Here is a 27,866-nt window from a genome sequence, read left to right as displayed (position 1 = left end):
TGGCCCATCCTTTCGTCACAGCTTCAAATTTTGTCTCTGTAACTCCTTCCATGGGTGTTTTGTTCCCATTTCTAAGAAAGGGTAAAGTGTCCACACTTTGGTCTTCGTTCTTCTTGAATTTCATGCATTTGGCAAGTTGTATCTTATATCTTGGGTATCCTAAGTTTCTGGGCTAATATCCACTTACCAGTGAGTACATATTGTGCGAGTTCCTTTGTGATTGGGTTACTTCACTCAGGATGATACCCTCCAGGTCCATCCATTTGCCTAGGAATTTCATAAATTCATTTTTTTAATACCTGAGTAGTACTCCATTGTGTAAATGTACCACATTGTCTGTATCCATTCTTCTGTTGAGGGGCATCTGGGTTCTTTCCAGCTTCTGGCTATTATAAACAAGGCTGCTATGAACATAGTGGAGCCTGTGTTCTTCTTACCGGTTGGGACATCTTCTGGATATATACCAGGAGAGGTATTGTGGGATCCTCCGGTAGTACTATGTCCAATTTTCTGAGGAACCGCCAGACTGATTTCCAGAGTGGTTGTACAAGCTTGCAATCCCACCAACAATGGAGGAGTGTTCCCCTTTCTCCACATCCTTGCCAGCATCTGCTGTCACCTGAATTTTTGATCTTAGCCATTCTGACTGGTGTGAGGTGGAATCTCAGGGTTGTTTTGGTTTGCATTTCCCTGATGATTAAGGATGTTGAACATTTTTTCAGGTGCTTCTCAGCCATTAGGTATTCCTCGGGTGAGAATTCTTTGTTCAGTTCTGAGCCCCATTTTTAATGGGGTTATTTGATTTAATGGAGTCCACCTTCTTGAGTTCTTTATATATATTGGATATTAGTCCCCTGTCCAATTTGGGATAGGTAAAGATCCTTTCCCAATCTGTTGGTGGCCTTTTTGTCTTATTGACGGTGTCTTTTGCTTTGCAGAAGCTTTGCAATTTTAGGAGGTCCCATTTATCGATTCTTGATCTTACACACAAGTCATTGCTGTTCTATTCAGGAATTTTTCCCCTGTACCCATATCTCGAGGCTTTTCCCTACTTTCTCCTCTATAAGTTTCAGTGTCTCTGGTTTTATGTGGAGTTCCTTAATCCACTTAGATTTGACCTTAGTACAAGGAGATAGAAATGGATCAATTCGCAATCTTCTACATGATAACCGGCAGTTGTGCCAGCACCATTTATTGAAAATGCTGTCTTTTTTCCACTGGATGGTTTTAGCTCCCTTGTCAAAGATCAAGTGACCATAGGTGTGTGGATTCATCTCTGGGTCTTCAATTCTGTTCCATTGGTCTACTTGTCTGTCACTATACCAGTACCATGCAGTTTTGATCACAATTGCTCTGTAGTACAGTTTTAGGTCCGGCATGGTGATTCCACCAGAGGTTCTTTTATCCTTGAGAAGAGTTTTTGCTATCCTTGGTTGTTTTGTTATTCCAGATGAATCTGCCGATTGCCCTTTCTAATTCGTTGAAGAATTGAGTTGGAATTTTGATGGGGATTGCATTGAATCTGTAGATTGCTTTTGGCAAGATAGCCATTTTTACAATGTTGATCCTGCCAATCCATGAGCATGGGAGATCTTTCCATCTTCTGAGATCTTCTTTAATTTCTTTCAAACAAGTCAATGGCCTTTCTGTACACAAAGGATAAACAGGCTGAGAAAGAAATTAGGGAAACAACACCCTTCTCAATTGTCACAAATAATATAAAATACCTTGACGTGACTCTAACTAAGGAAGTGAAAGATCTGTATGATAAGAACTTCAAGTCTCTAGAGACTTTTAAACTCAGGAAAACATCTATGCTAATTTGAATAAAATTGTCACTTTTAGGCTCACACCTTTTGAACACTGAGCATCCAGTAGGTGGCACTGTTTGGGGGAGGGATGTAGGGTTGTGGTCTTGTTGGACTTGTGTCATAGGAAATGGGCTGTGAGTATCTAAAGACTGGGGCAGTTTCCAGTTGTCTCTTTTGTGTGCATATGGTTCTGGTCTTAAGCTCTCCAATAGCTGCTCTAGGCCCCATACTTGCCTGATGCCTGTTGTTTTAACACCTCCATAGGAACGTATCTAGTAAGACAAAATTTAGTTAATTGATGCCCTTTTAATTACCTTTACTCCTATGAGGATGCAGGTTGATAGCGATCCATTGTATGTGTTCAAAAGTATTGCTGAAGTTAAGAATAACCATCTAGAGACTGCCATATCCAGGGATCCACCCCATAATCATCTTCCAAACACTGACACCATTGCATACACTAGTAAGATTTTGCTGAAAGGACCCAGATATAGCTGTCTCATGTGAGACTATGCCGGGGCCTAACAAACACAGAAGTGGATGCTCACAGTCAGCTATTGAATGGATCACAGAGCTCCCAATGGAGGAGCTAGAGAAAGTACCCAAGGAGCTAAAGGGATCTGCAACCCTATAGGTGGAACAACATTATGAACTAACCAGTACCCCAGAGCTCTTGACTCTAGCTGCATATGTATCAAAAGATGGCCTAGTCAGCCATCACTGGAAAGAGAGACCCATTGGACACACAAACTTTAAATGCCCCAGTATAGGGGAACGCCAGGGCCAAAAAAATGGGAATGGATGGGTAGGGAAGTGGGGGGAGGGTATGGGGGACTTTGGGGATAGCATTGGAAATGTAATTGAGGAAAATACATAATAAAAATATATTAAAAAAAAAACTGAATAGGCAGTACAAATGGTTTAGCTAGAGCACAACACTGGATAAAATCCTGCTTTCTTTCTCTACATTTAATTTTCCTTTAAGGAGAGGAAAATATGAAAAAGATGAAACTTTCAGAGTATTAAGCCAAATTAATGACCACTGGCTAGTATTTGATGGGCATGGCCTTTGCCATAAACCCAAGACATCCACTGAGAAGCAAGGCTTCACAACTAATACTTAGCTCCCTTTCTGCTTTCTGAGGTCTCAGCATAACCTTTTTGAAATACAGTCTGTGCACGTAATAAAATAATGATCAAGTTTGAGGCCAAAGACTCAGTTCATGGTCGCTCAGAAGGTGTGCAAAGGCATTGGTCACTATTCCTTTTAAGTGAGAAATCCTTGTGTTTCCTTCCTTATTGTTTCATTCCTCACTGTAACAAACTTGTCAGCTTTAGCCAGCCTCTGGTTTTATGTCTCAGTGAAGAGGTGATTCAAAGAAATCTCTGAAACCTGTGATAAAAGGCTCCTAAAAAATGGAATCTATCATCAAATAACATGCATTTTCGTCTAGAAAGTGGGAATGAAAATGAACTGTTATTTGCAGTACATTTTTAATAGTGTTTTGAGTAGCTTTGCTATTTCTCCTATGGGAATATGAGAGTCAGGCATGTTCTAAAAGAACAATCTTCCATTTATGTAATAGGTGTCTGCAAATTGAATTTGAATGGGACCATATGAGTGCAAATTCAGGCAGTGTTATCAGGGTTTTTTTGTTTGTTTTTTGTTTTCAGAAAGAAACTAAAGTCATAACAACAACACAACAAAAACAGCATCACAGTCAAGCAGTATTTATCAAGGGGTCTTTTTTAAGGAACAAACAAAACAAACAAAAAACATAACAAAAAAACAAAATAATAAATAAATCATTAAAATTCATAGACATTAGCTCTCAATATACTCATGACTAGGAATTACTCACAATGAAAACATTTTTTTCTCTGTTTCAGGTCACAGATCTCAGCCATTAGCCTTTTCTCCATCTTACACAGCGAATGTGGCTGTGTTAGAGCAACAGTTTATGATTTTACTGATGTTGAAATTTCTCAGAAGCCACCCCACACCTCTCCTCTACTTCTCTCTGTCTTTGTCTGTCTGTCTGCCTCTATTTCTCTCTCTCTCTCTCTCTCTCTCTCTCTCTCTCTCTCTCTCTCTCTCTCTCTCTCCCTCCCTCCTTCGCTCGCTCTCTCCCTTCCTCCCTCTCATACATATACAGGGACAGGGATAAGACACACACACACACACACACACACACACACACACACACACACACAGAAAGAGAGAGAGAGAGAGAGAGAGAGAGAGACCTTTACCAATCACAGTATTCTTATTCTTATTCTTATTCTTATTCTTATTCTTATTCTTATTCTTCACGGATTATTTTAAGAAAATCTCTTTGGTTTGTTTGTTCACTCATTTCTTTTCTTTTACCATTTGAGTATGACATCCAATTGTTTCCCACCCTGACAAGAGTTCTGCCTCTAAATCCACTAGTCATGTTGTAGGTAATTCCTTTTCTCCTGATTTCAACATTCACCTCATCTTTAACATTTGGTCTTGAGTCTTGGTGAGTATACCTTTATATGTCTTTGTTTTTCATCCGTTTGGGGTTTCTGTTGTGTGAATCCAAATGTCTGTTTTGATTTCTCCGGATTTTGGAAGGTTTTGTGATTCTTTATCTCCTCTTTCTTGGTCTATTTGAGACTTAATTGCATGTAATAATTTATTTGATGGTGTACTATAAACACCAGACACATTATTCATTCTCTCTCTCTTTTCCCTCCTTTCTTTGTTTCTTTCTTTCTTTCTTTCTTTCTTTCTTTCTTTCTTTCTTCCTTCCTTTCTTTCTTTCTTTCTTTTGTTCCTTTTCTCTTCTTTATCCCCCTTCTAGAAAATTTCGAACAACCTGTCTTTGAGCTCACTGACATGTCAAGCTTCTTGAAGTCACTGTTGAAATACTCTGACATATTTTTAGGTCAGTCCTTATGTTTGCCTATCCAGAAATGTGATTCATTTGTAAAGTTTCTTTTGTTTAATAACTATTTTTATTTAAACAAATTCTTCTTTCAAATAATACATCCCAACCAGTCTCCCCTCCCTCCACTCCTCCTAACATACCCCACTTCCTCTCTACCCTAGATTCACCCACCTCTCTTCCTCTTCAGAGAAGCAAGTTCTCCAACAGATGACTGTCAAACCTTTACATAGTTTCTCATCTCCTATGTTTATTGATTATTGTCTTTACTTATAGATAACCCTATTAAAATGGCAATATTTATGCTTGTTTCACTTTATAATAATTGAAATGTAGTAAAAATATGACTTTTTATTTTGAACTTTGTTCTGTTCCTGGATTAGTTTTCTATGTGGTATGGTCTTTTGTGACACTCTAGTGGCTAAAACCACAGCTTCCAAACATCAGGAAAACCAAATGGCTAAATAAGAAATATTCTACAGTACCCTGTGCTCCAAAGCTATCATGTGTGGTAGGCTAGGTATAATAAATATATTTTCATAATATATTTTTATTAGGATGGTATTAATGAATATTTTCTATTGCCTTAGAATTTTACTACTGTGAACAGACACCATGACCAAGGCAAGTCTTATAAAAAAAAAAAATAAATAAATAAAAACAACTTGATCTTTGACAAGTGAGCTAAAACCATCCAGTGGAAAAAAGACAGCATTTTCAACAAATGGTGCTGGCACAACTAGCTGTTATCATGTAGAAGATTGTGAATTGATCCATTTCTATCTCCTTGTACTAAGGTCAAATCTATGTGGATTAAGGAACTCCACATAAAACCAGAGACACTGAAACTTATAGAGGAGAAAGTAGGAAAAAGCCTCAAAGATATGGGTATGAGGGAAAATTCCTGAATAGAACAGCAATGACTTGTGCTGTAAGATCAAGGATCGATAAATGGGACCTCATAAAATTGCAAAGCTTCTGCAAGGCAAAAGACACCATCAATAAGACAAAAAGACCACCAACAGATTGGGAAAGGATCTTTACCTATCCCAAATCGGACAGGGGACTAATATCCAATATATATAAAGAACTCAAGAAGATGGACTCCATAAAATCAAATAACCCCATTAAAAATGGGGCTCAGAACTGAACAAAGAATTCTCACCTGAGGAATACCGAATGGCTGAGAAGCACCTGAAAAAATGTTCAACATCCTTAATTATCAGGGAAATGCAAATCAAAACAACCCTGAGATTCCACCTCACACCAGTCAGAATGGCTAAGATGAAAAATTCAGGTGACAGCAGATGCTGGCGAGGATGTGGAGAAAGGGGAACACTCCTCCATTGTTGGTGGGATTGCAAGCTTGTACAACCACTCTGGAAATCAGTCTGGTGGTTCCTCAGAACATTGGACATAGAACTACCGGAGGATCCTGCAATACCTCTCCTGGGCATATATCCAGAAGATGCCCCAACTAGTAAGAAGGACACATGCTCCACTATGTTCTTAGAAGCCTCATTTATAATAGCCAGAAGCTGGAAAGGGTGAGGATCTTAAGCCCACACCCACAGTGACACACCTACTCCAACCTGGTCACACCTATTTGAACAAGGCCACACCTCCAAATGGTGCCACTCCCTGGCCTAAGAATAGACAAACCATCACAACTATATACATTAATGAGTTCTGCTATGATATATCTTATATGCTTTGATTATATGGCGGTTCCTCAGAAAATTGGACATAGTACTACTGGAGGATCCAGCAACACCTCTCCTGGGCATATATCCAGAAGATGTCCCAACTGGTAAGAAGGACACATGCTCCACTATGTTCATAGCAGCCTTATTTATAATAGCCAGAAGCTGGAAAGAACCCAGATGCCCCTCAACAGAGGAATGGATACAGACAATGGAGTACTACTCAGCTATTAAAAAGAATGAATTTATGAAATTCCTAGGCAAATGGATGGACCTGGAGGGCATCATCCTGAGTGAGGTAACACAATCACAAAGGAACTCACACAATATGTACTCACTGATAAGTGGATATTAACCCAGAAACTTAGGATACCCAAGATATAAGATACAATTTGCTAAACGCATGAAACTCAAGAGGAATGAAGTCCAAAGTGTAGACACTTTGCCCCTTCTTAGAATTGGGAACAAAACACTCATGGAAGGAGTTGCAGAGACAAAATTTGGAGCTGTGACGAAAAGATGGCCCATCTAGTGATTGCCATATCCAGGGATCCATCCCATAATCAGCTTCCAAACGCTGACACCATTGCATACACTAGCAAGATATTGCTGAAAGGACCCAGATATAGCTGTCTCTTGAGAGACTATGCCAGGGCCTAGCAAACACAGAAGTGGATGCTCACAGTCAGCTATTGAATGGATCACAGGGCCCCCAATGGAGGAGCTAGAGAAAGCACCCAAGGAACTAAAGGGTTCTGCAACCCTATAGGTGGATCAACAATATGAACTAACCAGTACCCTGTAGCTCTTGTCTCTAGCTGCATATGTATCAAAAGATGACCTAGTCAGCCATCACTGGAAAGAGAGACCCATTGGACTTGCAAACTTTATATGCCCCAGTACAGGGGAACGCCAGGACCAAAAAGGGGGACTGGATGGGTAGTGGAGTGAGGGGGTGGGTATGGGGGACTTTTGGGATAGCATTGGAAATGTAAATGAGGAAAATACCTAATAAAAAATAGCAGTTAAACCCTAACTAAGACAGTTAGCATATCTCTTTGTGTTATCATTGCTCAAGTTTTATTTCAAAAGTACTATACCTGTAGCCATTCTGTCATTTCTAGAAGGCAAAATGTCACAATAAACTTACTGGTCCTCTGACTCTTAAAATAAAAAAAATAATAATAAAAAAATAAAAAGCAACATTTAATTGGTCCTGGCTTACAGGTTCAGAGGTTCAGTCCATTATCATCAAGGTGGGAGCATGGCAGTATCCAGGCAGGCATGGTGCTGGAGGAACTGAAAGTTCTATGTCTCCATCCAAAAGCTGCTAGTGGAAGACTGACTTCCAGGCAACTAGGGTGAGGATCTTAAGCCCACACCCACAGTGACACAACTACTCCAACCTGGTCACACCTATTTGAACAAGGCCACACTCCAAATTGTGCCACTCCCTGGCCTAAGAATAGACAAACCATCACAACTATATACATTAATGAGTTCTGCTATGATATAGCTTATATGCTTTGATCATATGCACCCTGTACTACTTACATGGTTTTAACTTGCAATTTTACTTCACTAGCAGCTGAACATATACACTGCTGCCTGTTTTCTCTTGTAAGTCACTGAACTGCTTTAGTATATGCATATGGAATTCTTACATCGGAAGTATGAAATGTCTTTCTTTCTATATCAATTACTGGTGTTTTTATTTTTCCTGTATTATCTATATGCTTACTCACTAATCCCATAGCTTTGCATTGATACCTGGATCTGGAGAACCAAGGACCTGTTCCAGGCTACAGAGTAGCTTTCAAGGGGAAAGGCCTTCCTACTCTGCCTGTCCATAGATTATAAATGGGTACACAGGGTCAGGACGAAGTCTGATGATATAGAGCAGGACATTGTATCTGGGGGTGTGGGGACTGAACTCAAACTGGAGCAGGCTTGGTTATGGGGTCTACAGAAAAGCTGGGCACTGTTTTCTCCAGACAGAGAATATCTCTGTATGCAATATCCTGCAGCCTTTGGAAGGTGACATGGACAATCTAAAACTGGCCATACTGTTTATTCAGGACTCATTTCTTATTTTTATATTCTACTTAGTTGCTAGGAGCTCTCATCCAGTCTTAGTTCTTTTTTTTTTCTTTCCATTTTTTATTAGGTATTTAGCTCATTTACATTTCCAATGCTATACCAAAAGTCCCCCATACCCACCCACCCCCACTCCCCTACCCGCCCACTCCCCCTTTTTGGCCCTGGCGTTCCCATGTTCTGGGGCATATAAAGTTTGTGTGTCCAATGGGCCTCTCATTCCAGTGATGGCCAATTAGGCCATCTTTTGATACATATGCAGCTAGAGTCAAGAGCTCCGGGGTACTGATTAGTTCATAATGTTGATCCACCTATAGGGTTGCAGATCCCTTTAGCTCCTTGGGTACTTTCTCTAGCTCCTCCATTGGGAGCCCTGTGATCCATCTATTAGCTGACTGTGAGCATCCACTTCTGTGTTTGCTAGGCCCCGGCATAGTCTCACAAGAGACAGCTACATCTGGGTCCTTTCGATAAAATCTTGCTAGTGTATGCAATGGTGTCAGCGTTTGGATGCTGATTATGGGGTGGATCCCTGGATAAGGCAGTCTCTACAGTCTTAGTTCTTATTCATTTTCAACCATGGTAGTTATTCAGTCACTGTTTCTTTGAGGAAATAAATACAAGAAATTCTTACTAAGCTACTTTCCCAGTCTTCTAGGTAGCTCCAAGAATATGCAGGAAACTGTTGTGGATAAGATATAGTAGCCTGAAACCTACCTAGAGTAACTCCATGAAAACTAAACTCAAATATTCAGTCACAAATCTAGGCACTCAGACTAATTAAATTTTTAATACATACTCATGCTGATTAGTTCATTTTTCATAGTACTCATCTACAACACAAGGTCAGAGGAAATAGCCAAATGGATTGGCTTTTTGTAGGCTTATCAAACATTTCAACAACAATCAACAGCATACCAGAACCTTTATTTCACTCTCTTTCCCAACTACTTTTCCATATTTAAAGATACCACTTTCCTACAATTCAGCTTTACCCTCAAATCAATTCTCTCCCCGCATAGAAATATCCTCAGGCTCATGTCAGAATACCTCACCTTTCTCATCTGTTTTGCATGTAAGAGCTACTAGAATTATCAGACCCATCCCTCTATTGCCTCCACTTGACTTGAAATTAAGAAACTGTATTCCTCGGTATTTCAATTCCAACATTTGCTGCGCATCATGCCAAGTACCCAGAGCCACCACTGCTCACCAGGCTGCTGTGAAAGGTGCTGGGATCCATCTAGGCAAGGCAGCAAGACCCAATCTAAAGAGATGGAAAATGAACCCTCTGCAAGCAGACAATCAACTGGCCAGGGAGAGCATTCCATTTGGGAAACTGTGATAAAATCTAAAGTTGGACTCTTTCATAGCCTGACCATGTTATTTGGCACTGTAAACAATCCCATTGGCCATTCTTTGACATCTAAACAAAACTTCATAAAAGGTAAAGCAATCCCACAGTTTTACACTCTCCCCCCCAAAGAATCTCAATTAGTTTTGATTTTTCATGAATAAAATCAATATTACTGTGACCACTAGAGGTTTTTGAGAATATTGAAGTATATACACAAAATTTAATGTTAAAAATAAAAACCTATTCTCCATAGGAAAGAATGATTTTTTTATTTGTTGGTGGTTATCCATTACAGGTAGTTTATGGGTTGTAGGACATGTGTCTATGTCGCTTCTTGGGGCTGGAACCCTGTCTGGCACAGGCCCATCCAGGCCCTGTGCAAGCTGCCACCATCTCTTGTGTTCATATGAGCAAGGGTCCTGCTGGTTTTGAGGGCTTTGTGTCCTGGACCTACACCACTATTGAGGATAGGTGCATGCCCAACAATAGATTGCCAACACAAAACTATTCAAACACATCTTTGAAGGTTCTTTGTTTCATAATCATGTGTCAGGGCATTTTTTAAAATATTTACCTTGAAAACTTTTGCATATTTATTATGATCTCTCATTTTCAGTTTTTATGGGATTCCTGCGGGTGTGAGCTTGTCTGCCCCTGTGCTTATCTGTGCATCTTGTGTTTTTAATTTGTTTTTCTTTTTGTTAATGTTTTTTCTTTTCCTTTTTGGTTTTGTTCTATTCTGGCCTGTTTGTTTCTGTTTTATCTTATTTTTTATTATTATTCCGTATACGCTTCTTTGTTTTCCAAGGAAAGAGAGTAAGGGTGTGGTTCATTACAAGAAGGATAGATAGGGCTGGACTATGAGCAGTAGAGAAGGAAAACCATGATGAGAATATATTACATGAAAAAATATTTTTCAATAAAAGAAAAATTTTGTAATATAAAAAAGAAATGTCATTTACAATGATATCTGAAACATTTATATACATATGACCCTATGCCCCATCTACAGTGGCGTGTAGCTGCTCAGACAAAGGGAAGGCATCCACTGTACTTTTTGCCATCTTGATCCTCAACTTACCTTTCTTATTCTATTTGACTGAAAAAAGGGGCTTTAGAAGAATGTCATGATTAATATATTAAAACAAACAACAAAACAGTTCTGAAATCTTAACCTAGCTGGATCTATATGTATTTTTTAATAGAGGGACTGATATACTCATATCATATGTAATACCCTGAGTAAAAATAGGTAAATGTTGTGATACCAGGAAAAGACAACTATCTTCGTAGCTTTAAGTATTCAACTGTTTATCATATGAAATTTGACAAGATTTCCATGACTATACAAATGTTATGTTCTGCTCCTGAACTTAAACAAAAACTTAAATTTGGTCTGTGCTTCAAGCTTAGTGTTTGGTTATCATAACTATAACAAGGACACCTTACTGTTTAGCCAATGAAAAACTGTGCATTTAACCTATTACTTTAATATCTGTAATGCATGATCATCTGGTTTCTTTCTCAGGATATTCTGGTTTTATGGAAGGAAATGAGAACCTTAAAAAATATCATTATATTACAGGTTTGATTCAGGATTGCCAGCTACTTCTAATCTATAGGATTGTGAGCCTTAAGGACATGAGACAGCCACTAAAGAAAAGTACCTTGAGTGACTAAATCTTACTGCACAGCCTCTTTCTGGGGTGGACTATAAATGTCAATCCTTGTGAAACATCACAGTAACTTTCCTGGGATAGGAGACTCTCCCTAGCTAACCATACAAAAGAGACCTCTCCCACCTCTGGAGACTTACCTCAATCAGAAGAAAATGTTTTCTCTTCCTTCTATATAACTAATGCTGATTTCTTCCTTTACAGTAAAAACTCTGGCAGCTTGGCTACACTAGTTAAAAATGGGTATCTTTCAAGGGAAGAAACAGCTCCAAGGATGAAAGATCCTGTAAGCAGACTGAAGATGACAAATGAATTGAAAACTGGTTTGCTTTCAAACAACACAGACTTTCCTCGAGAGTCATTATTTTTAGTACATTAAAAATTAAATGTTGCTAGAGTTCTGTCCTCTCACTGTCAATCCAAGGATGCGAGTAGCCAGCAACCACTGGGATAATAGTGTAAAAAGACAAAGGAAAGGTGTATATTCTGAATTTCCCAGATATCACCTCTTATCTCCATCTTCCACAATTTATTATTAAAGTCCTGCTAGTCAAAATTGGTTTCTTTCTGCCTCTGTATTTTTATATCCCGAGCCCCTTTCAAAACCCTTCTCAAATATTAGCTTCTCTGTGATTCCCGGGAGTAGAAGTCATCTCTATTATCGCCAATACCCTCTCACATTTTTTCTGTTGGCTCTTATGGCATTTATTACTCTCACTCCTAAACTTCAATAACAGATCCATGTACTTTTTTCTCCTGCTCGGGCTGTGCTCTTCGCCAGCGAGTGTTACATACAGCTCGAGGGTGGCCTAATGGGAATACATGACTGGCTCTCCTGCAGCTTTGGACAAGCCACTCAAATTCTCTTAAGGTCAGTTTTTCAGAAAAGTAGAGATAAATATCAAAGAAAGGTTGGACATGTTTAAGAAAACTTTTAATATCAAGAACAGAATACAAATAACCATAATGAAACATAAAATTGATAACAGTATGAAAGTCACAATGCAAAAATCTTAAATGTATCAATAAAATATTTTATGATGTTTAGGTAGGGCCTCATAGAGCGTGCTTCTTATATACCTTGTTTCAAAAGTCTAAAGGATTATTTCAGAATAACAACAAAAATTAAAACAACATGCAAACTATTTTTTCATAGGACTTTTTAAAATCCAAATGTTCTGTTTATTGCTTTATTTTTAATATATTTTAAGGAAGTAGGTTAGATCGTAAGAACTAATATTCAGAAAGTTTGAGAATATTGTCCAAGGACAAACCCTAGCTCAGTTCTCATAGGAATGGGCTGGGAACTGAATCCCACCAATCCCTGCCTTTGCTCTTTACCAATCATATGTAGCAAATACAAAACTCATGCTAAACCCTGAGTGTGCTGCTCTGCTTGGGTCTGATTATTTGAAGGCATGCTTTTCTTTATGTCACCTCATTAGTAATAATGCTGGTAGCAATAGTCCTATCTATTTGTTATGCAGGACATGCCAGAAATAAGTTCCATTTCAAGGCTCCAAATATCTGTCTCAAACATCATCAACTACAACTCTCCTATTCGATTACTGATCCTGACAACATGAATAATCTTCCATCATTTTACAGTAGTGCTTGACATTAGAAATTGCTGAAATGTAGTCACTAAACCGTATTCATTCTTTTATTACATGGGTTTAATGATTTACTTTCTTTATTCTAATTAATGATTTACCTCTCATAATAATACCACACTAATACTTTTATCCCTTTGTTACTATACATGCTAGTGATTAAATGTCTGGGACGAAATGGAGATGGTATTTTCTTTTCTGGAGCACTTTCCATTCCTGATTCCCTTTACTTCACCCTATCCTCTCTTCCCTTCTTTGCTTAGTCCTTGTTTCTTTGGAAAATTGACCATAGTTCAAAAGCAAATACCCTGCATCATATGTTAGAATCGGAATCATCAAGAGGCTTCAAAAGAGTCTTACAATTACTATGGATTTTGATTTGTATTTACATAGCTTTTATTTTATTTCTATATTTTCAAAAGTATAAAAATATTCAAAGAGCAATGCTATAAGTATACAATAATCAAAACATGACTATTCATGCTTACTTGGGCATGAAAACTGCCTTTTAATCAAATTTTACATGGAACACATACCTAGAATTCAATCCACCCAGACAAAAATATTATCCATTCATGTATCTCTTGGTAACAGTCGTTTAAAAGTGTTTGGTAGAATCTTTTTATATTGTAAAATCCAAGCATCCTTGACAAAGCTTTAAAATGTAAAACAACTTATTATGTACCAACAAAATTCATGACCATGATTGAACTAAGCACATTACCTTTTGATCCATAACCTTCTGATCATTTAAAATCAAGCTTTACCAACATTGAGTAGGTCAGTTGATAACACATTTCACAGCACACTTTAAAAGGGCAAAGCTTTTCTGGTTTCTCCACAAAAAGTCATTTAGCACATTGTAAAGTCCCTTGGTTATCAATTTTACCTCAAATCCATGGTTAATCTGTGAAACTGAGTTCATTATTTTACAATTTAACTCATATGTAACTGTCCAGGATTAAGATTTATAATATGGCCCAATTCTATGGATTCTTCAAAAGTATTTAAAGGTATCTGATACCTGTCATTAGTATCTATCTCAGTCCATCATGTAGAATTCTCTACTGCGTTGTCTGCCACTAAGCCTTTCTCACCTATTTCCTAGAAACCTGCACAGGCAGACATATATATTCACATAGGCCTATAATAGACAAAACTATTCTGAGACTGTTGCTTATTACAAGCAGTAGGAATTATTTAAGTAACCCAAACCTTAATGACTTTAAACAAACACTTATTAATACTGATGGGTAAATGAGGGAATTGAATGATTGATTTGAAATATTGGCCAGGTACATTTATATTATTTTCTCAATTTTGTGTTAGGCACTTTGTTGTGGCTGGGCTCACTGATATCTGGGGGTGAGAATATATGTGGCTAAACGAGTATGTTGGAAGATGTAGCTGTGATCCATATATCTCATTGTTTAGCAGAAAATTTGGAAAAAATGCTACACAGCAAGTCAAAATAACAGGAGTGCTGGATTCAAAATATAAATGCCTGTTCTATATCTTTACAAACATCTGTTTATAAAGAAGCCCACAAATAGCATTTTGATTGATTTGTAAATAATTCTTAAGCATATGTATGTAGAAATATTATTGATCTTGTCAATTCTGTGACATGATTTTATTGATATGGTCTATCAAAAGGCCGTATTATTCTTGCTTATTGTCTTGGAATCTTACATTGTCAGGTTAAGAAAACTTCCTGCTGAAAGGACCCTGATAGAGCTGTCTCTTGTGAGCCTATGCCGGGACCTGATCAACACAGAAGTGGATGCTCACAGTCAGCTATTGGATGGAACACAGGGCCACCAATGGAGGATCTAGAGAAAGTACCCAAGGAGCTAAAGGGGTCTGCAACCCTATAGGTGGAACAACAATATGAACTAACCAGTATCCCCCGGAGCTTGTGTCTCTAACTGCATATGTATCAGAAGATGGCCTAGTCGGCCATCATTGGGAAGAGAGGCCCCTTGGTCTTGCAAACTTTATATGCCTCAGTACAGGGGAATGCCAGGGCCAAGAGTGGGAGTGGGTGGGGAGGGTATGGGGGACTTTGGGATCGCATTTGAAATGTAAATGAAGAAAATACCTAAAAAAAAAAAAAAGAAAGAAAAAGAAAACTTTCTGTACAGTCTACTTTAGGATAAACTCTCAAGACATTAGCTGAGAACTCTTAAACATCTCAGCTTCCAAATCAAATGAGTTCATCTCTATAAAATACTTTGAGCCAGACCAGTACATAACCACTGAATAAACCATCTGAATGAAATGAACTTCCTGTCTTATAGAACTATGAATTAATCCAAGTCACTAGTTTTTGAAATGGTTTCTTATCTGTCAAATACAACAATTGTCTCTTGACAATTGACATACTTGTATGTTTGGAATACCCCACTGATAGAATCATACTTCTTGGGTGTTTCTAAGATAAGAGAGTGAGGGTAAATGCACCAAGATTGTAAGAAGGGATTATTAAAACCAAACACCGAATCAGTTTACTGGGATGCATTTAATGAAAAAGAAACTAATAATATGAAGCTAGAGTTAAACAGAGTTTATTATATTTTAAGTAAACATCAGCTTATCTCATTTTATAATCTGATCTCAATCAAGTGTCTGAACTCGATGTTATATTGCTGATACTAGGACTCCAGTCTCATTCCAAATCCTGTTTTTCTGAAATCATGTGCTCTTGTTCCCTCAGAACTATTCTTTGTGATTTCCAAGGAAATTAATGCATTTATTTCCTGTTTTTTGCTTTGTTTTCTCTCAGTAAGAAATTAAATATATGTTCCCAGAATCCATGGCCAATATCCTACAGTCATTCTCAGATCATTAGAGTTCTTTCTTCCTGAACTTTCAGGAGTTACCCAAAACAATCACTCTTCAAATCGTTCTTCATATTGAATAAAAGACATGGGCATTTCAACTTAAATTCTATGTCTAATCATTTTTGTTTCCCTCTACCCCAATAAATCCAAGAACAAAGTGTTTATTCATTTGTGTTTCCTTTATTTGTAGTACATTGACACCAGTTCAGTAACACACACACACACACAAAGAGAGAGAGAGAGAGAGGAGAGAGAGAGAAGTTTTAAAAAATATTTTTAAATGTGTAACTTATTATTTGAAAAGTAAATTTTATATTGGTACCAATTAGAGATATATTTTGAGATGTATTTTTTCTTTGATATTATTTTTATACTGACTGAGGGATGAGCAGATTAATCACTAGTTACTCTAATTATATATAGATAGCTATAATTATCATCAGATTTATCTTACATGTGGCCTAGTGATCTCTGAGTTAATGCCTCAAAAATATCATTGTTGACAGTTTTTACAATTGATTTGTGAGAAAATGAGCAAATATAGTCCTGAATTAAAATGTAAAAATCATGCTTATGCAGCTCTGTTGGTGAGACTTCATGAGTCCAGTCTCTGACATGTCTAGAAGACTCAATTTTACAGCAAACTCCATGATCCAATGGCTCTTATAATCATTCTTGCTATCTTCTTCAATGATTCCTGAGCTTTATGTACATGAGTTATGTTGTAGATGTATCTGTTAGACACACACACACACACACACACACACACACACACACACACCAGATTAATGAAAATTAATGAAAAGAGTGCTATGACTCTGAAAAGAGCAAAGGGAGAGATTTATGGGAAGGTTTGGAGAGAGGAAAGGGAAAATGGGGATGATGTAATTATTATAATCCCCAAAATAAAAATATTTGACAAGAATAAAGAAGAGAATTATATTAAATATATAGAAGTCAAAGGCTGTATCCCTCATTCTACTGTTCATCATAATTCATACTTCCTTTGCAGTAGAAAGAAATAGAAAAAAAGATGAAAGCTGGGTAGTGGTGGCACATGCCTTTAATCCCAGCAGTTGGGAGGCAGAGGCAGGCAGATTTCTGAGTTCAAGGCCAGCCTGGTCTATGGACTGAGATCATGGACAGCCACAGCTATAGAGAGAAACCATATCTCTTCAAAAAAAAAAAAAGAGAAAGAGAAAGAAAAAAGAAGAACAATAAAGTTAGTAGTCTAGTGTTGTTTCAAAATAAGTTTGCTACTATGTTGTAATTAATAGCTAATTTTATGTCAAACAGGTCCTGGGCTACCCAAACATTTAGCTAATGTGTGTGTGTGTGTGTGTGTGTGTGTGTGTGTGTGTGTGTGTGTGTGTAAGAGGTTTTATCTCTTAGGAGTAAAGGCAAGACAAAATTCAATCACCACCATAGATGCTGTTTATCTAGTCAATTAGAGGCATGAATGAAATAAACAGGATGAGTGAAGAAATATTTTCAATTCACCATAATAGAAATAGGTTAAATGCAGATACCCCCTACATTAGAATGATCTAGCTAGAATTCAGACATTCCCTTAGTTCACATCATTAATCCCTAACAATAAAAGTAAAATTAGTTTGGAGAAGGAAGCAGCCATGTTTGAAGTGATGTCTAATTGAGGGGCAGAAAAAGTGATGAGTCAGAGAAAGATTTGACAAAATGAGTCAGAGATAAAATATTGCCAACTTTCATGAGAACAAACCTGAAAAGGAGGTAACTTAAGAAGCAGCACCAAGATGAGGAGGAGATAGAGACAGAGATAGAGAAGGAAGGCAGTTTTACTGGAATAGTTAGCTGGTTAAGTCACAAGCTAGACACAGATGAAGACAGGATGAGCCAGATAAGAACGAGCCAGAAGTTTAGAACAGATTGAGAGAATTAGTTTGATGCCAAGCAGAAAAATTCAGGGAGAAGCTGAAAGAAGCCATTTTGAATCATTCAGCTTAGAGAAGAGTTTGAGCCAGAAAAAAAAAAAATGAGTTGACCCAGGCAGCCAGAGTTCAGAGAGGACTAAATGGGTGAGCTCATTCTGCAGGATACTTCTAAGAGGCCAATTATATAAGATGACTATAAGTTACTTTTACAGCACCTGATGAACTGAGCCCAGATATCTTCTTTATTCTGAACTCAAATAGAGACTTGAGCTTTAAGATCTTCCTTAAGAGGGGATGGGACAGGGGATTTGCAGAGGGGAAACCAGGAAAGGGGATAACATTTAAAATGTAAATAAATAAAATATCCAATTAAAAAAGTCAATATTCAAACCAGTCCCCAGATCTTCTTTTCTAGGTCTGGATTTTCTAAATCAATCCTTATAGTGAACACACTCATAAACATATTCTATAAATTCTGTTTCTTTGTGGAATCATCATAAACCACACCAAGTCTTTGCTCACAGAGATTTAAAAGAAACTACTGCTCTGATGATCTCTGCTGCCAAAAAGATTAAAAGTGGCCACCCTTTAACATTAAAATTTAACTTTTAGGTTTTTTGTGATACACATCTCTTATGAAAAAATACATAAAACATTTAGAAAATGTGTAAAAGAAACAAGTTTGTTACTCTAGAAGACTAAAAACGTAATTTACAACATTTTCTCATGTGCTTTAGAAAGGCTTGAACAAGTGATAAAAATTAATATGCATCTTTAAGTTCAGATGATTGTCATAGTACTAAGCAAAGACTTTTTTTTTAAAATCATGTGTGAGTGTTCATTTAGTATTGATAAAATGGGCTGTAACAATCCCCATGTGATATCAGAACAATTGTTTGTTTCCGTTTTATTATAAGAAGAAATAAAAATTAGAAAAACTAAGGAACTGGAACTGATAACTTCTCTCTTAACTTATCTTTTTTCCAACTAATACAACTTGTGAAAATAATGTATGTAATTTATTTCGCATATATACAACATTTCTATTAAAAACACACACACACACAGCCACAAAAACAACAAACCAGAAGGTCCCAAGCAAGCTTCTGAAGGAGGGAAGCCGTCAACAGTCTCACCCAACTCTATTTCCTATGAACCCAAACATTAGCCAGTGTCACAATAACCCTAGGGATGCACTACTGGCACTTGTACCTTGACAGTAAACAATAGCTTAGTAATTGGACTTAAAACCTATTCAACAAGAGGAAAATCATGCCTAGCACTGGAAACACAGAAAACAACACACTGCTAGTGAAGTCATAGATCTTGAAGAACCTACAACCACCACTTTAATAAATAAGTATCATCCCTAACTATATTCTACATATCTGTCCTTGTAGACACTGATAAGTATAGTCTTTACCCTTTATTGATGAGACTTCTCTCTGTACAGATGGAGACCACTACATAGAAGCACACCAATCAAAATGAAAAGTTTAGAGTCTAGACTCAATGGATCCATTTCTAAAACATCCCCAGAATGAAGGCTCAGGGAATACTTTGGAAGATAGGAAGGAAGAATGGTGGAAGCCAGAGGAGCAAGCTCTTATGCTTTGATTTTGTGCCTCCTAAGAATCTCAGAATCTCTACTCATGAAGTCTGACAAAAATAATTGTGAGCTGCACAAAGACAGCAATAATGTATATTTCCATGTGGCCTAAACTCTACACAAAGAACTATTTCCCAAATCCAGCAATATACAACACAGTCGGCTATACCGATTTTAACAAATGCACAGTAGCATCATTATAACCTCTTACAAAGTTGGTTTGCTACTCTAATAATTGCCTTGGCATTGCAGCCATTACCAGGGTTGCTCAACAAGATTACACTGCCCATTGGTCAGTAAAGGGTGCAGAGATAAGCCACTCCTTAGACGGTTTCAGGGTACAGCCTCGGTTTGATTGTACATGAGCAACTAGTTATTATAGTGGAAGCCTATTGATGTCCTATTGTGAGTGAATAGCACAATACCCTCTATTGGAGAGTGAGTACTCATACCACCAGGATCTCTTCAGGAAAAAATACAGAAAAAAAGGACACTTGAAAAATGCCCACACATCAGTAGGCCAGCTGCAGGCTATTCACATTACTTCAGAATACGGACTTCTGAGAATACTCAGTAACATAGTGTGCCATGCTTATTCTAATAAATGCAGTGTGCAGGTAGGCTGACTGCCAGATCGCACCTGCATTTTCTTCTATCCCAGCTGTTCCATCTAAGTATCGTTTTCTTCCCACCACCTTGGCAATCAGGATGTGAATGTTGTGGTTCATGTCATTTAGTTATCCTTTTCCTAGAATTTTATGTATTTGTAATGACATAGTTTTTCAGAATAGTTTTGTTAACTTAAAGATAACTATTTCAATTCTTGCTTGCTTTTCATAGATTGCTTGCTTATTTATTTACCAATAAATATCATTGTATAGTCTGGATATGCCATACTTCACACACACACACACACAAACACGCACAGATACACACTCAGAGAATGCATTCTATCCTCTCACCAATGGATTTCTTTGATGAAATGTTAACTCCTATTGCCTCAGATGTCATACTTGAAGATGAAACTTTTAAAGAAATAGGTTAAAATGACATAATTAGAAAGGACTCTGTTTCTTCATAAACGATGGTTAAAGAAATCAGAACACATACATGAACAAAATCCAGATGCTTCAAGGACAGATAAAGAAAGAGAAAACTGATTAACATACCAGCTTATCAGAGAGGCTGAGTGATTTCTAAATCCTAAGACATTAGCATAAGACAGAAGCTGGTGAGCCCTGTGGTTGAACTAGGGAAAAGCTGGAAGAAGCTAGGAGGAGAGAAACCTTATAGGAAAGCCAGCAGTCTCAACTAACTTGGACCCCCAAGATGTCTAGACACTGAGTCACCAACCAGATAGCATACACCAACTGATATGAGGCCCCCAACACATGTACAGCAGAGGGCTGTCATGTCTGGACTTAGTCAGAGAAGATGCACCTAACCCTCAAGAGACTTGAAGCCCCAGGGTGTAGAAAGGTCTGGTGGGGTGGGGGTAGTGGGGTGTGAACATCCTCTTAGAGACTGGGGAGGTGCAGGAGGTATGGGATGTGCAACAGTCAGAGGGGGGAAAAAGTCTGTACTGTAAAAAAAAGATTGAAGAATAAATTTAAAAAATCAAAAAACCTGAGGAAACAATAAAAGATAAAATATGTAAAGAAAAATATTTCCTGTTTTCTACAGCTGAAGTGTGAGCACCTGTACAAGAGTGCACAGAAGATAGTCCAGATTAGTGATTTACCTTATCTTCATAAACCTTTTTTGATTCAGGGAAACCAAATGTTATTGTTGTTGAATTCTAAGACATAATGAATTTGAGACTAAACTCAAGGTCACAGAGGTTACAAAATAGAAATTATTATCACAGACAATTGACTTGCTGCATAATAGCAAAATGATTTTAGATTAGTAACCACCCAAACTAAATTATAAGAACTATTTTGGGGGAAACTGAGAAAAACATCGATCAGTGAACATAGTATGCAGGTGTAGGCTTGGAATTTCTGTTTGGTGCCTTGCATTTCATCTTGTATAAATACTAGAACAATTTCACTTGGTTAAGATTATGTTAGACATTGCTCAATATGCAAAACGACAAAGAAAAATAATTGTTGACAATACAAAAAGAGAAAATACAATGGCTACCACCCAATAAAAGTGCAACAAAGAGAGCCAAAGAGAACTATGGAAATGGTTTCAGGAGAAAAGGGTTGTCATGAGACCATAAGGAGTTGAGGTGAAATCTCCAGAAACTTTATAAAAGCGAGATGTGGTTGTAGATATCACTGTGATCCTATACCAAGATAGGAGATTGAGGCAGGCGAATTCCTGTAAGTTCATGTCAAGGTAGCTTGGGTTTTGCAGTGGCAATCAACAAAAAGACTCTGATTCAAATGTGATGTGAGGCAATTACTAACAACCAAGTTTCTTCTGACTTCTACACATGAATGTTAGAACATTCACTGTGATTTCACACATAACACAACACAATACACATGTGTCGTATATGTAAACATATACACAGAAAAAAATAACAAGGGAAAAGAATAGAAAACTAAAAATGGTAAGCAATGTTTGTCCATTATTAATATTAATTCATTTAAAGTAGGAAAAGCTTTAACGATCAAATTATTACACCTAGAATAAAGCTATTGATTAAAACAAATGTTTATGGGTTAAAGGTTACTAAGAATGTGATGTGATAAGGGTCAGACACAAGGCATTGATTTATAACACTTGCAACTCAGTTTATGCTCCATCTCTTAATGTGCAGTCTGATAGAAACCCTGATTGGAAAAAGGAACACAGACATAGAGAGGGTGACTATCTTAATATATATTATTAGACTAACACAAATTGATTATACACTAGCTCATTGCCACAAAGAAAAATCTATAGCTACTAATGGGTTTTGCTCTCAGGGTTGAAAGTCACAGAAAGTATTATATTTCTGTCCTTTAATATTAATTAATTTATCTTTAGTGACCACTTGGGGAAATAAAAAACCACAGAGACTGAAGGGGGTCTCATAAATTTCAACTATTATGTATTTAAAAGAAATAAAGAAGACTTTTATGTCAAGGGTATGTTTTTCCATATGACATCTTCAGAAACATCTAAGAAATATACGCCAGTCTATCTTTATTATCTCTAAAAATTATCTATGACCTTGAGTTGATTTTTTAGGGAAAATCTTTATTGATGAAATGTACTCATCCCTTCTTTATAAGGAGATATGCTTAACATTTTATGGGTTTGAAAATATCTTTGTGATTTGTTCTGATCAGGAATATCTCATTCAAGCACATACAGGATAAGAAAAGAGTTTATGCTCGTAAGGATAATGAAATCTTTTAATATACTAAACCAAACTTTTTTACTAAGCAATATTTCAATTGGCAAAAGGAGCCAGTCTGAAGATAGGTAACTGTTTCTGCAAACAAGGGAACTTAGCATGTGTGTTCAGTGCTGTCTTGACCTTTGCTGGTCTATTGAGAAGGACAATAAAGATGAAGTTTTTATTTAATCAGTATTTAAGTGTATAAGATAAGTTACAAGCACATCAGACTCTAAAGTAAAATGTTTACACAGAAGATCTAAGCTTGGTAAACTATAGGACCTGGTTGTGTCTTTGTATCTGTGTGCTTTATCTCACAACTTTAGCAATTGCATTTCTGAGGGTAGTGAACACAAATTCCTCCTCGTTATAATCATGTATTGCTTTGTCCACAGAGATACTAAGAGGTGTGACACTATGAAAGGCTAAAATGGGTCTAGGCATTGGACTTATTCCCATACATGTCTTTAGCTGTCATCTTAAAGAGATGTGACAGGAGTAATCTGACAAATGAGAAAAAAAAATACCTTCACAACAGCTAATATTCCCAAGTTTTCACTTATTGATGAATTTCATATTGATACATTTATTCAGGCTGAGCTTATGAGTACTTCTAAAAGACATACAGAAGAATTCAATGGTGTCTTTAAGTGAATATAAGACATGTTAAATTTGAGTTTTGCTGAAAGCAAGCTACTTTCTAATTTGTAACATATAAAACATTTTATTTAAGAAAGATGGTTATCTCCTTGACATGACCTGACCACTGAATTCATGTTTCTGTTATTACTTGCTGTGATGATTTGAATATAGATGGCCCAGGAAGTGGCACTATTAGGAGTTACGGCTTTGTTGGGGGAAGTTTGTCACGGTGGGTGTAGGTTTAAGATCTTCATCCTAGCTTCCCGGAAGCCAGTCTTCTTCTGTTTGCCATTAGAAAAAGATGTATAACTGTCAACTTCCTCTGCACCATGCCTGCCTGGAAGCTGCCATCCTCCTGCCTTGATCACAATGGACTGAACTTCTGAACCTATAAGCCAGCCCCAAGTAGATGTTGTCCTTTACAAGAGTTGTTTTGGTCACAGTGTCTCTTCACAGCAGTAAAACCCAAGCTAAGACACCTGCACAAGACCTCTACAAAGTAAATCAATAAACAAGGTGATCACTACTGTCAGTGTATACAAGTTTATACCCAGTAGGTTTGAGTTCCTCAAAATACAACTTCTACTATTGTGTTAGTGATGTATATCAAGAGTTAATTAACCTTTTCCCTTAAATTATGCTGAATTTACATTGTATTCATTGAGCACTTGTTTGAAAGGAGCTTCAAGTTTTATTCTTAGTGAAATACTTAGATATGCACATAAAACACACCACCACCACCACCACCCACACACACACACACACACACACACACACACACACACCTCCTATTGAGCCAAAGAAAAGTAAGGAACATATATATGAGACTTCCATTTACACTGCTAAGCAGAGCCATGCAACAAATTATCTGTAGAGTGCAGTTAATGTTAACTGGAATGCCAGAGGGGTTTACACATCTGTCTGTGGAATCAAATTTGCATCTTTAACATTTTGCTGCCTGGATGCCCTTTTTGAGAACAAGAGACGCTGTGGGAAACATGGAAACTAGAGCAATGGGAGGAACAGTAGGAACACATTAAATAAGGTCAAAGGATAATAATATGGATATGGAAAAATCACAGAGAAGAAGCCCATCCCTTTATATGATAACCAAAAAATAATAATAATTACAGGGAAAAAAGGCCAATGAAACACTGTTTGATAAAAGGACCTATATAAATAAAAATGATTGCTAACTTACTTGCTCTACATGGTGTCAATTTTATATGTAAGTTTGGCTATATAAGTCTCTAAAATGCCTATGTATATGTTAATAACTAATAATGATCCAATGTTGTCCCTTATAATAGATACATTACAGAAGCCAAATTAGTGCCCTCTGTGGTATCAGAAAATTTTGCATAAGGGGAAAATCATTTCCCAGGTGTTTATTCTTCTATACAAAGAACTAATGGAATAAATCAGTATTATTTAATGCAGGCACATTATTTTTAGTTAATAAAGCATTCAGTCATTTAAAATAATTCTAATGAAATTAGGCATAAGGAGTTAACTATGATATTACATCGAAAGTGTTTTGGAGCCATTCTTACACCGTGTGTGCTTTAAAATGTACATATACCACCGGGACCAGAAAATATCAATTAGCATTAAACATTATTATTTAAAATCACTAGCAATGCACTAAAGAAACAGTATCTGACACATTGATATTTGAGTGAGCTCTGAATTGGATGTGAAAAATTAGTGGATCTCAATAATAACTTGGGGAATAACCTTGAATGAAGTCTGTAGGCTCTGGTTCTTCCTTTTCTAAATTGGTATTCAATTGCAAAATAAAGGTATTCACATCTAATTTCTGACACCTCACTATAGGGCTATTGGCAGGATATTTAAATCTCTTCAGTGCACGAAGGTCCACATCAGTAACATCAGGAATCTCTCCAGAAGACAAAATGATCAAACTGCTTACAGCAACTCTAATCAGAGAAATATGAATGTGGAGTCTTGGTTCAATCTTTTTACTCCAGTACTCTGCTTCTTCTCATACAAAATATTTCGTAATGACTTGTCCATGTAAAGCATCCTCGAGTCAGTGAAAGACAGAGAATGATACTCTAATTTCTGTAACTTATCATTTTATTAACAGCCAAGCCACAGAAATTAGACCTAGTGTGTTTACATGGAGAGACCCTCTCCTCAGAGGCTTACTGTATTAGTTACAGTTGGTTGGCCATAACCAAATACCTGACAGAAACAAAGTGGACAAGTTTTACTAAGTCAAACTTCCAGAGGCTTCTGTCCATCATAGCAAAGGGTGTGGCAGAAGAAAGCAACTGGCATCACAGAGAGCAAGAAGGAGATAACTGACCATCTATAACCTTCAAAGGTACACAGCAATGGGTTTCTTCTTCCAGCGTGACTCAGGTTCTAAGATCTACAGAACCTCCCAAAACAGAACCAACTAACACCTGTGAGGAATTTTGTTATCCAAACCAGAAATTTAACATCTCCGTTTCTTAATCTATAAATTAATAATAATCAAATGTCCTTGATAGGACTGCTATGAATATATAAAGCATGGCATATAATTCACTATATTCTTATTATAAAGATACTTAATCCCAAAATGTATTATGTTATTTATGATGATTTTATTGTCATATATTATATCATGAAGCCAGAAATTTTCATCATGGCATTCCATTGTATGCACAGAATATACTTTAGCCAATATAGCCTTTTCATTTATTTCTTATACTTTTTCCTACACCTATTATTTTAAGTTCATCTTTCACATTCTTTTGCAAAATCCATTCCTCCTAGCCATCTCCTCTTCTTTTTTTATCAGAGAAATTTGAATTCAGGTGTATACATAAAAGTCAGTAATATCATAGAATATAAGATAGTCCTATGGAATATGTTTAAATGACAACCTGAGAATCAATAATATATGTGTTCTGTGTGATGCATTGGAAAGTGATGTGTGCAGTTTCCTTTGGCTTCTGCAGAGCTCCCTGGTCACATTTCCCACACTTTGTTTAGATCCTTGCACAAAACTGGCCATCCAATGGCATTCTTAAGATATGTTTTGTCAGATTGTCAAGCTAAAGAATCTATGTTCATTTTCAGTGTAATCAGATAAGCAATGTAAACACACAGTCTCTGTGTATGAATCTTGAGTGCTCCACACAGCAGTGACTGATGCCAGGGCCTGTTACAAAATCTATTCTCCTTTTATGACTCTAGATAAAAGAATTTCTTCATAACTTTTCTGTCCAAGGGCTACCCAGACAGCCGTCAAGTGATATCCTATCTCCCAAATCTATTGCAGAACTTTACTAAATATAATTTCATCCATGTGTATTTATAACATTTCCATAGGGTTTGTTATATGTGTGTTTTACATCTGAAAGGACATTTTATTTTCTTTCTTCTCCTTTGAGTAAAACCACACGGTTGATGTTATTTAAGGTCTAATGTCCCTCAGCAGACTAGTATATGAGGTCATAAATGGCTCCAACAGTCATCAAAGCCTCAGCTTCAACCGAGCATTTAATCATCTGTAAAAACAAGTTATAGCGTCATATACTTGCCCGCCATGAACATTATTTCTCTTATATGACAAGGTAAAAATATATTCTTTAGGAACAAATTAAACTGCATCATCAAAAATATAATAATAAAATATTTGATCCTCATACAGATTTGAGCTATATACGTCTGCTGGCTTATTTAAATATGCATTAATTATTTAACATGTTTTTGCAGAACCATAAAGATGAAATTCACTATATAAGTGCTAAGTGTTATTAATGATGTTTTTGTGTGCGCTTCATTTAGAGTCATGGAGTAGATGAAGAACAGCACAAGCTAATAAATACTATGGGAGAAAGGAGTAAGATTTTTTACTTGACACATTTCATTCCAGACATGTATGCTTTTCTTCTGAGAAGAGGTATATTATGCTTCCTGTAATTTAATTGGCCTAGGTGTCTTAATTTGTACTTAGGATATACTATGCACATGCAGAAATTACACATTATGGATAGTGCTGTATTTGTATGTAAAAGAAAATATCACTGATACACCACAGACAAAAGAAACATAATGAATAATTCCAAATAGAAGTAGTAGAATTCCTTAGCTAACTGTCATTTTCAAAAAAGGAAACTCATTTTACAGACATCACACACACACACACACACACACACACACACACACACACACACACACACACACACACACAGACTTCTTACATATTTTCACATATACTTTCTAGTGTCAGAGTTGAAATTCGTTTATTCTAGGGAAAAGCTATCTAGTTCACATATGATTTTAAACCAATGTCTGTATTTTATTTGCACTGTAGCTTATGCATGGCCAAACATC

This window comes from Mus musculus, chromosome 5 (genome assembly GCF_000001635.26).
Source record: "Mus musculus strain C57BL/6J chromosome 5, GRCm38.p6 C57BL/6J".
In the NCBI taxonomy this organism is placed as follows: Eukaryota; Metazoa; Chordata; class Mammalia; order Rodentia; family Muridae; genus Mus; species Mus musculus.
The sequence above is the reverse complement of the archived record's forward strand: the minus strand, read 5'-3'. Positions refer to the sequence as shown.